The following is a 14,115-nucleotide window of genomic DNA, read 5'->3' as shown; positions in this document are numbered from 1 at the left end:
GGCCAAGAGATATGTGGAAAACTCTCGACAAAGGCACAGGAAAGTGGAAAGGCTGGGGCAGGTCCTCTGGGACAGTCACAGGCCCAGCGAGGGGGAGGTCTCCTCAGTCCTGATTTAACTGAAGAAAACACACAGACTCTTTGTCTATGGAAAAACAGTCAGTTTTCCCCCAAAGTCACACAGCAGCACACAAATAGGGACACTTCCTTACTCTGCTCATGGTTTCACACCAGGCAAATATTGTCCAGCATAAAGGGAAAATGAATGGGTAATGTAGGCTAATATTGGTGAGGAGACAGAATGTCTAATTCAGACAAGATGAGAGAAGTGAAACTAACAGAGGAGTACAAACCCTCACAGCCTCCAGGGATAAATGACTTCTTCTGAATTGCATTACTGTTCATTGTGTGTTTTCGCTTTGAGGGAATATGCCTCACCAACACACACATTAGGCTTCGAGCATGGTGCCTTCACTATAGCTGGGCGTGATCAACTGGGCACTATAAACGAAAGGCTTTACATCATTTTCCCTGGCATGCGGCATTACTAGCACTGTCAACTGGCGAATGGAAGGGAAAGTTGGCACGGCGAGAAGGGAAACGGAGGCAATAGAAAGGGAAAGCGTAGAATTACGGGATCAGGTACTTGTTCAAATATGCCAACAGCCTGGCTTGATACCACATCAGTCTGTCTGACTGACAAATATTAAAACCAGTCCAAAAGATTAACCAAAATATATATGCATGTAACAAAGTACAACTAAAATAGGACTAAAATTGCACCATAGGCACACGTTGGTGACCTTTAAGCACTGTTATTTCAACATTTAAATGGTTCAAGCTAAGTCAAAAGAAAAAGAGCATTCAAAACGCCCAAGATCCACCTCTTACGAAAAAAAGCCAGTGAAAGACAGTCACAGAGGAGCCCAAACACACCCTCATTTCTGGGAAAGCTGCTTGAGTGCGTTTGGCGCATGGTATGTGATTTTGGTGGGACTGTTGAAACTATCCAGATATAACTGTGTGCGCGCAGTCTCATTCAGGGAACAGTCAACTTGAATTTAGCAGTCGTTGTACACAATGAGGATTCACAGCCCTTGGGTATGACGACTGACTATGTACCAAAGATATAGGGACTGGGATAGTGGAGGGGGCATGGGGGGTGGGGGGGGGCTATCCTATTTAAAACTGCACTCTCATAGCCGCTGTAACAGGGACGGGATACTGTATCAGTCAGGGTGTTTCTTGAGTTGGTCCCCTGGCCTTACAATGATCTGAAAAAAGTAAACAGTCATAACACAGGGCTGCCATTCCAGCAGCCTGTGCTGCAGGCGTCACACTATCCAGTGTGGATTATCAATACACACAAAACTCCTTTATCAATTCAAATATTTTTTAGCTATCAGTAATAAAACATTCACATGCGAAACCTTTGGCTTATCATTATGAAATATCATCATAACTAGTGCGTAACAGCTTCAAGAAAAACTATTGCTTTTAAAGTAGCTTTTAACTCCTTAAATACAATTGTATTAAAGTAAAGAAATATAAACACTAATATAATAAAACTAAATGCCTTTCTAACAAAGAAACTGCATTGATTTTTCACTAGTTGACCATCAAGTAGTACTACTTATTAACATGCATACAAGCTTAGTAACACAACTCATGTGAGAACGTACAACTGCAACATACCGGACTGATATATTTCTGTCTTGAGGCTCCAGGTAAAGGAAATATTTAGTTAGCTTCCTGCTGACACGCCCTCTGAGAGCTCTTCACACTCTAAGAGGAAGATCAAAGTTCACTGCAGCTCGTATATGAGCACCAGCCCTCTAAAAGAAAAACACACAGCCTTCCCACAGCCGTGAAAATGAGCTTTGTCCTGAGGTCAAGCAGTTTAATACACCATGTCAGTGAGAACACAACCTACAGGGCCCTGTAACTACCAACCCCAAATTAGAAGTTTTCATCTCTGCTATAGCCTAATCTTGGCCTTAACAAAATAACTGGCGAAACAATTCATCATAGTAACCTGTATTTTCAATTTAGTCGTGCATCAGACTTTTCAACAAAACGTGTGCATCAAAAGGTTTCTGGCTACATTTTGTGAATGCCGGTTCACGTATGGCTGTCGGTCTGATGACAGACGAGGTGCTGACTGAGAGAAGGGCAACGTGTTGTGCTGGCAGATGGAGGCCTTGGAGGCTCAGAGGTAGACCTGAAATAGCACCGCTGCTGCATTACAGAATTACATCACAACTGACTTCACCGTCATGGTTGCCGCTGCATCATGCCTCCGTCAAGATGTCATGGGACAGGAACAATTGAATGCAACGGCTGTGAGTCACACAATCAAGCCGTGGCAGTCTGAGATCATGCCACACTCAGTGTACTGTACTTTTCAAGGCAGAGGAACAAGCAGCCATAGGATGAGGATCAGCACAAGCAACACACACCCCACTTCCTGTATAATTAAAACCAATTCACCACAACCTAAACATGATTGTTTTGCTGCTTGGATTTTTCTTCTCATAACAAGTCAGAATGTATCTGATTACATTCCTGATTGCATACACATGGCAGTCCCTAAAGACACAACTCTTTGTCTCTTTTCCACAAATACCACATTATTTGACAGGCGAGAAAAATCACTGCTCCTTCCGCTTGACAACTTATTCAAAACCGTAACCACATCAAAGTAAAAAGATACAAGCTGAAAAAGTATCAGCGAGGAATAGATCAAACACTGCCTGTGGGCTTTCTAACCCATCAATCCCTCGTTAAACCATACCTGACATGCTTTTCAAGCTATAATGTCTGTTTGAGCTCAGTTGTGGGAACAGTTGGAACCAATGTAATTAGCAGGAATCCATGTGTATTGTCCATAAAGTAGCAGAACAAGTTGGTTAACATGTTTGACCTCTCAAGATACTGCTGCCATGCCCCACATTCACAAATCAACCCAGGAAACAGTCCTCACTTCAACACATTTCACAAAGAGCAGAGGCTGGCTGTCATGTCAGTCTCAAAGAAATATGTAGTTCAGTTTTATAACACTTACATTCATTAAACTTTTACAAACAATGCATAATGATCAACACTACACTAACTGGGAGCAAGTTGATCATTACAAATACAGGATGAGTCGACAAGCACTGTTTTAACCCTGTGTTACAATGGTTCATCTGTATAAAAAAAACATAATGTCATGGTTTTTAATATTTTGATACGGCAGATACAGAATATCAAATGTCATGTATTTTTGTTATAAAGTGTGTGCTTTTAAAGTTACTTGAGGGAACCCATAGGGCTAAATCAGCATCCTGTAGGGGTTAACCATACTGTAGGTCAGTGCTTCTCAAATGGGGGGGCGCCGTGAGTTGTCAGGGGGGGCGCGGGCTGCCTTGATTTCCAACTTGCAAAGTGCTAGCAAGCGCGATGTGTGCTTGGTCATATCCGCGCGAAAGGCCGCGATTTGCAGTAAATAAATGTCCACATGTGTCTCCAAGTGTCTCTGTACGCTATTCAAAAAGAAATCAAGCAAGTAGACTAATAATAACATTAATGAATTATTGGTTATCGCATCACAGAAGGCCTATTGGCCTATAATAATAAAAAAACACCATCTTAACTATGTTTACAGTTTTAAAATGTTTTGAATAAAATGCAAACCTCAGTGAATCATTTGCTCTTGTTTCTCTGTCCTGAGATTCACACAGACTGAGCAGTCTTGTTTAAATGTTACAAATTGAGCTAATAAACTGCACTTTGAATTTTTTTGCTGCAGAAGTTATCTCAGCTAATTTTTGTTATCTAATTTGATAATAAGGTGATTGTATGCAGAATGCTCGTGCCAGAAACTCATACAGTGGTTTTGTACAGATAAATAAATAAATATTAGCAGGTTCTCAATAGTATTTCAATTTAGGGGGGGCGCGAAAAAATGTCTGTCCCCTAGGGGGGGCATGACAGAAAATAATTGAGAACCACTGCTGTAGGTGATTGCATAAATGAAAAGAATGCAGAATTATAAGATGAACCCAAAGAATAGAAATTGATCAAGTGTACTCCCGTAAGAAATACATGTCCATTAAATATTATAGATAGAGAAAGACTTGAAAATAAATTCAGTACAGCAGCTAGAACATTGTGTAATACTGCCTTACAATTTAGTCATTTCTAAATTTCTATCCTGTCAGTAAAACATTAAAACTTCATGTGACTTAGCAAAACAGGATCCTCAAGTGAACAAATGTTTTTTTCAGTCTTTATGCAGATGTGTTTTTTTTTGGGTGAAACAGCCTCAGGTTATCTAGAGAAGCATGTGCTCTGCAGTGCACACATGGGTCTGTTCAGCCCAGTGACGCTCTCACTTCGTCTAAAGAATGCTCCGTCCAGACAATGAAGTAAAATGTCCAACAATCAAAGAGAATACACCCATGTTTGGGAGCACACTTTTTCCAGGAAATCTATAGCTTCTTTGTAGTCCTACTAAACACTGCGTCGTGTCATCAGCAAAGCATCAAATCTACTAAGAGAGCTCATTCTGGGCTCAAAAACGGTGTCCTTTTTGTAGATGCATCATCTTGAAGTGATTAGGCCACATACGAGAAACACCCCTATGGTGCTAAAGCATAGTGATGTGTGGTCTGACATGTGTGGAAAGAAATGTCTATTGAAGAATGGCAATGGTTTAAAGGTATTGCATAATCTTTGAGCGTAAAATACCACTGTGTAGCTCTTTTGATGGCCAACACCATAAAGCAGTTCAGTTGCACAGGACTGTGCACTTGGCCAGACTGACAGACAGCCAGATAGCGCGCCATGAGTCACGCAGGCATGACTACAGCGTGGCCCCCTCAGCACCCCCCCGAAAAACTCACATACCAGCCAGTCAACACAGGCCAGCCTGGATGGTCCACCTGCCTCAGCAGAGCTACTCCCAGCTCCTTCCAAGTATCACGTACCCACATGCACCCACATAAACATCCAAACACACACACACTAGGAATATTCTCTCATGGGGTCTAGTTGGAGTAGATACAGAGGATGAGCATAACTGCCACTATCACACATCAGGGCCCTGCTTTATTGGTGAGATTACATCACCCCGAGTGATGATCCCCCCCCCCCCCCCCCATGTGATAAGGTTTCAGGAACACTGGGCACACAAACCAGGCCATGTGCTCCTATGTCCTGTCTGCCAAAATAACTCAGCAGTTTCTAATACAGTATGTCTACGGTTTCACTTCAGTCTGCCCATGGTATTGTGGGACATTGGAGCGCGTAACCTTTCCGATGTCAACAAGTTTGCAGTTTGTTAATATGCCGTCCTGGAGCTTTTGACCTCTGATGAGTCAAACCTGGACGTTAAGGTAGCCCCGCCATGCGTATCATTTTGTGGAATTTGCGCCCTTTTGTGACTGTCTGCCATGGGTCACTTTGAGTCACTGCCAGTAAGTGACTCACCAAAACCACAATTCAAAAGAAAACAAAGATCTAAGGTAGAAATAAGACTTTCCGGTTCAAAGGGAGATGATTTGAGAAGCACATGGCGTCAGCTCTCCCTTTTATCCACATTTTTGTGATATATGTAACATTTCTGTATAGCCATCTCATCTGCAGTATATAATAGCACAGCAAATGTGTGATGCTGCTATTGTTGTGTTGCAGAAATATGCAGAAAGACTCATGAGTGACTGACTTTGAGGAAGATGGTGGTGATGCAGCTGATGACAAGGAGAAGGTGGAAGAGGATGGAGGAGGAAGAGGAGGAGTGAGCGAACGACAAGAATGGGGGAGGTCATAGTGTGACTTAATGTGTGATGTGTTGCCATTTAGGTTAATTCCTTTCTCGAAAATTACAATTAGGGCAAATCTTCCATCAGCCTCAAACAGCACGAGATTATGCTGCCTGAACTTGAAATTAAACCACCATGCTATTTGGCTCATGCAGTGTGGTTTTAATGATAGTAATCTCTCCATTATTTGGCCAAAACAAACAAACAACAAAAAAAAGTAATTTAGCTTCCCAGCTGGTGTCTCGTTTTGGACATAACGCTCATTTCACATCTCATTTATTCCATTACAAGATCTCTAAAATGTGTAGGGTATTTCACACTTTAAAAAGGTGCTTAGTCCTAAAGGTAATAGTCCCAATGATTCCACAGTCTCTTTAAATGGCCTATACAGTTCCCTTATGAAACTCCATTAAAAGCGGAGCAAATGGCACAGCACCCTGTTTCTTAAATGCAGCTCTGCTAACCATGTCCAGTTTGCAGGTGAAGGATTCCTGTTGACCAATAGTCAAGTAGCATAATTCAATCGACTAAAGCTCGTTTATCCTCCTCGATCACGACCCGCGAGCGCTTCTGAACTGCCTTCCGTATGGGCGACCACAGGAGACCGAGACAGAAACGAAATAATGACACAACTTACCCTTCTAACAACCAGCTCAGAGCTCAGATGATCTCCAGCGGTGGAAAAAAAAAATCCGGTTTCACAGATTCTTTCCCCAGAGAGCAGATAAATGATTTGTCACATCATCCCAATAGCGGCGCAGGAATAAACGCGCTTCTTCTTCTCACACCCCGCAGATGTTTATAAGCCAAGCCCGGTGCCGTGGTGTTAAATCTGGTCACTCTTGAGCACCACAGCAGCAGAAGCAGTCCGGGGTGATGTGGCCGATATGTGGCTTCCGTCCGGTTCTCTGCTTCCCACCTACGGATAGAGCATTCCCACACTGCTCCATGGATCGACCCGTGGTAAGTTTCCCTCTGCCGGTTGTAGCCTAATTCAGTTTGGCGGAGGGTCGGCCCCGCCCTGTACTGAAGACTGTCTGTGGCGAAGGCAAACCCGTCAGGAACCCGAACCAATGGGTGCGCACACGGGGAGGCGCGGCTTCTCCCGGTTAACGGCGGTGACTAAGCGCTTCCTCAGTTAGAGTGGAGTCCGATTATTGAAACCGGGGATCAACTCTCTTTATCTATACTAATTATCCGTGCGTTGCTATAGGCTACACTTTGATTAAATGTTTAGCCTAGTGGCTACATTTCAAGGTTTAATGAAATTGACAATAATTTGTAATTATCATGTAATAACTAGTATTTCGGAATTTGCAGTGGGATGAATATAAGGAACGTAAATCCAAATCAGTTCGATGTTTGCTTTGGTTTACTCACACAAACCTTTAGGGGAGGGTAATTTATTTAAAAACAACATATATTAAATAAGTTGTCCAAGATGCAGCTGATTTTATTTCCTGGATGTTCAGAAGTCACTGTGATTAAGATAGGTCTATCCAGCTTGACCAATTAGATTTGAGCTCTGTAAAAAAATGTATATCAGAAACACTGAATATGTCAAAATACCTGTAAGAGGTTTTAATTCAGTCTTTGCCATCATCAACTTTTGTCATCAATGCAACCGGGTATGTACACCGATACACAGGATAGGTTCAACGCTGCACTGTTTTAGTGAAGGTGTTGGTCTGAAGTTGCTGACCACTGTAGTCCCATTAATGCTTGTGGGGTTTTGTCCTTCTTGAGGAAAAGTATGGAGGGCACAATATATTGAATGCTGGACTGTAGCCAGTGAACAGCATTCAAACATATGTGTTTGCCTGGTTCAGGTGGGATATGGCAGTGGTTAGGGTGTCAGATCTGTCTGGCGTGTATGCAAATGTAAGTTGGTCCAGGGAGGGAGGAGGTGATGAGATGAATGATTAAAATAACTTGCCTCAAGCACTTTATGATGAAAGATGTGAGTGCCACTGGGCAGTAGTCATTCAGGCAGAGGGTTTTGGACTTTTTGGGAACATGGGCAATTGTGGACATTTTGAAACATGTGGGGACTAATGTGTTGTCCGTGAACATACTGTATCTGCCAGCAGATCTGCACACGCCTTGAGAGCTCAGGTCCAGGAGCCTTGTGTGGATTAAGCCTTTTGAAGGATCTGCACACATCTGCCCAAGTTATTACTAGTGGACTGGGGGTCCTGGGGCTCTTTACCTCCTCAGCCATGGATTTGTTCTCAAAAGGTGCATAGAAAGTGTTCAGGTCATCTGGTAGAGATGCAGAAACGTTCCCTGCTGTTTTTGTTTTGTTGTTTGTGATGGTTCTGAGTCCAGAGCACATGTTTCTTGAGTTGAAGCCCTGGAAGTTAGAAGTTAGACTCCACTTTGTCTCCATGGTCTCTTAGCACTACTAATAACTTGTCCAAATCACCTGAGTTGTATGCATCAGTCTTTGCATTTTACTACAAAAACGGTTATTGAAAATTGGCGCTCGTGGTGTAGTGGTTATAGCTGAAATGAATAAACATTAATACATAAATGTTGATACAAACCTTGTGCAAACAGGTCAAAGGACTTTTTTACAGGTCATTGGACTCCATTACAAAATGTATTATGTGAAACTTCCTATTTTCCCCATTTTAGGTCAATTTTAGACAAACCCTGCAATGTTGGCACATGACAGGATAATAATTTTGACACCACATGATATCAATGATCAGTAGAAAAAACCCTTTGCTGGCGGGACATTTCTGCTGAATTATACAGTCCTGCTTTATTACTGAGCAAATGAAGAAACTGCTTGTCTATTAACTCAAATCAATGAGCATCCACATACTGCATATGACGTCAGTGTCATATGACACTAGGGTTTGGGTCTGCTGTTGTGAATACGGCTGTCTCTTCTTTAGTTAGTCAAGACCTCTGAATAGAACATCCGTAATTCAAAGGCAACAATAAAGAAAATATTCTTGATGTCAAGATATGTTATCTGCTGCTCACCAAATAATAATAATTGTTCTTGTTACATTTTTCATTCGTTATACAGTAAACTGCTGTAGCATTTTAGTTTTTGAACAAACAGCACCACGTGAGAGATCTGGTTCACCTGCAGAATGTTGTTGAAAGTACTTTGTCACTTTGCATTTTCTTTCTGTTTGGATGGCCTGCTCCTATCTAGGAGGGCTTTTCAATGTGCGTGCCCTGGGGCCCATTGTCTCATAATTTATCCATGAAAGTAGGCCAAAAAATTTGGCAAATAATCAGATAAAAAATTCGAAATAAAAAAAAATTAAAACTATTTTATTAGCTTGTATACGTTAGATAGTAAGATGAAATGCAAAGGGATTCATGAGCATTTTTCAGGTATCCATCCACAAACAAATGCTCACAAAAGCGAGTTTCACATGTTTGGTATGCCATTGGCGTGCCAAATATGGCGAGGTTGGCGAGATTCCTCTCATACTTGGCCTGTGGGATTCTGCAGACATGCCTCACATCCAATCCTCACAAACCTTTTCATGCTGTGAGACTGCATATCTATACATTCAGGGTGTATTCAAGAAAACTCAGGCAGCACGACAGACAATTTTCCTTTGAAGAGTGCCTTTAGTGTCTGGGTTATTAACATTAAAAAGTCAATGTTTATATAGAATTACAGATGAATAAGGATGCAACAATTCAATACAGACTCATTTAGCTTTGAGTTGTAAAGAGAAGAGATTTTTAGAGAAAAGGGAGCTCCTCTACTGCGTCAGGTAATGAATGCTGACGCTCCACGTAATGAAAAGACCATTTCAGTGCATTCCATCATGGTTTCACTGAAAGGCCAGAACCACATGGGAACATTCTCCAGTGGAGAGATGGATGCTAGGAAGCAAAAGATTTCTGAGGTGCTGACAGGGGGCACGAAGCAGCACTTTTCCTCGGATGAGGTTTTGGGGGGAACACGCGGTTCAGGAAAAGTCTCCCTCATGGTTGCTTTGATGTACTTTTCGATTAAGACACACTTCACTAAAGGAAATGATAATATGATCCCCTTTTTCTGAAAGGGTGGGTAGTGTATTTGTGGACGCGATACCACACAAAAATACTCCAATAAAAGTCCAGTGTTCCAGGTTTTACTTAAGAGTACACTGGTATTAACAGCAAACTAGAGTAAAAGTATCCATAGTAAAGGTACTCACCATGCAGAAGGGCAGGTTCCAGATTGTTATATTAATGTGTACTTTGATATTACTGGTTTAATAATCCTGGTGGTGCACCAATGTCAAGCCAATTTGAACAGTTTTTAAAGTTTCAAAGACTGATAATGATCCTTCCTATTTTACGATCTTCTCACACGTTTTGTATATAAATTCTTAATCTGCAAAATACCTATAAATAAAATAACTGAATAGATAGATATAGTAACTGTATAAATATAAACACTCAAGCTAAGTATAAATGCCTAAAACTGTACAGTACCCTCATATTCTTGTATTTAGCAGAAGCCCATCCTTATTCAGCAATGTTTTGTTTGCTTGAAAGTGATGCTAATCCTTGAGATATATAATAAATATAAATTAACAAACTTAGTAGAACTAACAAAACTCTGCTACAGGAAATATAGTATAGTGTCTGAAGTGTGGTTTTCTCATCTCAACATCTCATCAGTTTCCTCGAAACTAAACACCATCAATAGCTGGTGTGTAACAAATCACTACATCAAGACTACGTCACTTCAAATGTGAGGTGTGTAAATATACAGCAGGCACACACAGCAGACAGATCTCACAACATGGTCTAGTAGTTCACAGCATGAAAACCTACAGCTTGCTCTCAGCTCAAGTCTCCTCTCTGTCTTGCACCCACGGGTCTCATCCCTGCCAGCGTGACTGATAGCCACACTGCAAATGGAGCTGATTCAGAGACATGCTTCTACATTTTGCAAAATACTATTATTTCCACCACATACATGAGTTTGTCAACTTTTTTTTTTTTTTTTACCTCTTCCCAGTTTTGCAAGGAACATTCAGTGGCCTACTGGGATTATCTGATTGATATACCATGAAGATGTAGTAATTAATGGTGACGTTTCCCCTGAGATAAGAGGGCTGAAGCTGAGGCGAAGGCAGCAATTAGGAAGTGACACGGGACCTGTAGGAGCACTCAAGGCCCACTGAAGCCCCATCAATCAGACACAGATAAAAGGGTTCGAGTGCAAGGGTAATGTTTAACCAAAAGGACATCGTCAGATGGTCCAAAACCCGTTTCCTCTTTCTTCAACCAAGCTGAGAAGAAGGGGGGGAAGAACAACATTTCTGGGTTAAAACCAGAGACAGGGTTTTGCTCGCATACGGGTGATATGGTATACCATACCAAAGAAATATCCAAAAAGGATTTTAATGCTTTGCTTGCCTACAGGACTGGACATTTCAATCCACAATGGTACCGGATGTATTGTTAACTTCTGGTTTTAAAATACAGTGCCAGCTGGTTTCCATTCGATAAGAGACCAAGCCCTGCGCATTACTGGCAAAAGGCGACTAATGTATACTGCTGCAAAATCCCACCGCAAAGGGAGGCTTTTAAAGAAATCAAAGAGGGTAGAAAAGCTTTTGCTGTGTGGTCATATTGAGCAGATTTGTACTCCCTTGTTTTTGAGATAAGAGTCAGATCTTGCAGACAGCCCTGCCTGCCTCCCTCCCTCCCTGCCTCCCTCCCTCCCTCTGTGCCTCCCAGAGCCACAGGTGTGAGCCGAGACAAGGAAACTGTTATCAGAGCAGACCGGGAAAGGTCAGGGGGCTGGAGGTTTTAGTGCAGGCTCAATCAATAAAACAAACAGCTGCGGGGCTGGATTTTTGTCCTTTAATTATCCCTCAAACTGTTATTGACTCTCATTTATAATGACAAATTACTATGGGTCTATTAATGTTAGCAAGTAAACAGTAAATAAACTCAAAATGTATTCTAGAGATTTGTTTTCATGTTTCAAATTAGTCTCTGCTGAATAGCTGCACACCAAACTCTGAACCATATGCTCAACTCGACAGATAGACTAGACAAGGAAAACAGGCATATATATATATATATATATATATATATATATATATATATATATATATATATATATATATATATATATATTATATCATCTGATAAAACCTGTAGGCATGAGAAACTAAATGTGGAAAAAGAAAATCCTATTTTTACATAAGCACATTTCTGTTGGCACCATCCTCCTGCTTCCCCCATGAGAAGCAAGCCACCTGTGCAACAAAGAGATTCATGAATAGTTCATTGTCATAAATGATTGATTAATCCCAACAAACAGATGCAGATGAGATAACTACTAGGTTCTGCTTTGTGAGAAAGAATGATTGCAGTTAAATATGCAACTGGAAGGGTGTCTTGAAAGCCATTACTGATATGCAATATTTGTCATTGAAAAAGTTGACCAAAATCTTAAAGCGGATCTGTTTATGATTTGATATTATTCCATGAATCAATTTGCCTTTTACCTACATACGGTCCTCATAAGAAAATGATGGAAAAGAGACTATATAAAACAAGAAAGCAATTTATCCTATGAATGACCATTTATACATACTGTATCTTATGGCAATGAGACTGTTTATTGTCACACCTTCTTAAGGCATCAGGATTGCTAACACTAAAATCTGTTATAAATATGATGATATCTGAGCAATACAAATTTAAACACTGTATAAACAAGAGTGTATCTCAACGGATCAAAATCTATGACACATTACCACTTATAGTTTGCCGTGTTTATTTACAACAAGGAACAGATATTTATTTTTTAAAATCCTCATATAAATCCTCATATAAAAGAGATGCTGCAGTTAAATCTCACACAGTTATGTTTGCAATACCGTAGATTTTTACCAGAGAAAAACTCATTAAGGAAAAAGCTGCTTCTGCATCTCCTTTAAGGTGTCAATATACTCTAGTGAGAGCATTCTGACTTTTGCACTGATGGCACTGGCACTCAGACCTCAGATATCATAAACACAGCGTCTCAAAATAGCAATAGTATTTTGGTCAATCCATTTCAGTCATGTGTTGATGTAATACTTTTATACAGCCAGTTATAAACCAAAAATAGAAAAATGCCTTTCTGTCGACATATTGAAACTATAAACATGATATACTCCCAGATTCAAAAGTTAGACTCAAACCAAAAATAATCGTCAAACCCGACCAAAAACAAATATAGGCTAAGGAGCTAATTATTTTCCGAACGTTGCATGGCAAGAGGATATTATACGCAGCAGGTCATCCCTTGTTCTTCATTTGATTCTCTGACTCATGCAGTAGTAAGATATTTTCAGTGTGCCTGCCTTCTGCTCGTCCATCTGTAACCAGTCTCTGGCGTCCCTGCTCAGCATCACTATACCTGCGGTGCTGGTGACTGCTGCTGGACTTGAAAGTGATCCAAAATGCAACACTACAGACAAACTGTGGCTGCTGAGATTATCAGCGGCAGCAACAATGTAAGCTGTCCGGTCCCAGACTTCACCATCACTGCTGACTGGTAGTGGAAACACAGTCAAAGCAAACAATGGCCTTCACCAATCTAGCCAGCCGAGACAAAGTCAACAAATCATGCCGGGCCCTGTTCTACTGAACATGCTCAGCAGATTTCTGTCTGGATCATATCCTGCTACGATAAGTCAGTCCAGGTCTTCATGCCCATATTTACTGCACACAACTGGGTCCCTTCGAATGCGGCTTCTCCAATCCTGGTGTGGTAGCATACTGTTACCAATTAATTGTGATTTGACCATATCTATATATCGTTAGAAAATAAATATAAAATGTAGCATATGATTTAGGCATTTTATTTTACACTGAAAAGTGTTGCCGTTTTGACAACTAAAAGCAAGAGAGAGTTTAATGACATCAAATAACTAGCCATACAAATATTTGAACTTGAAACTTTTACGGCCCTTTTTTATGTTGCTGCAGTATATCAACTTACCTTCAATTCCAACGATGTGCGCCCTTCACTTATTCCTGCTATGCCACACACGCATAAGGCTGCCACTTCACAAGCATGCTGCACTTGCTGGCAACACTCCAAAGATCCGACTGACTGAAGGAGAGAGGCTTCTGTGGGGAGAGAAGTTTTTTTTTTTGTAATTTCGCTGTCTGTTTTTCTATTTTTTCTTCCTTCAAATGTATACATAAACAAAGATGCTATTTGAAATCCTTATAATGATAAATGTAGAACTGTATCTGCAAAACATTATAGCTACATATAAACACAATACAAATGGAAATGATAAAGGATTTTCTGTTGACACTTCAGTCAG

The 14,115-nt window shown here is 40.9% G+C and overlaps 1 protein-coding gene across 2 annotated transcripts in view; it reads right to left on the bottom strand.

Moving 5' to 3' along the window:
* Window positions 1–6,778, bottom strand: part of rhbdf1a (rhomboid 5 homolog 1a) — a 29,215-nt gene extending 22,437 nt beyond the window's left edge. For both annotated transcript variants that reach the window (XM_080043502.1, XM_080043503.1), the window contains exon 1: window positions 6,441–6,778. The gene's annotated coding sequence lies outside the window, so the exon portion shown is untranslated. The remainder of the gene's footprint in view (window positions 1–6,440) is intronic.
* Window positions 6,779–14,115: the final 7,337 nt, after the last annotated feature.

This window comes from Ammodytes marinus, assembly GCF_949987685.1.
Source record: "Ammodytes marinus genome assembly, chromosome: 16".
NCBI lineage: Eukaryota > Metazoa > Chordata > Actinopteri > Uranoscopiformes > Ammodytidae > Ammodytes > Ammodytes marinus.
This window is presented reverse-complemented; position numbering and strand designations above follow the sequence as displayed.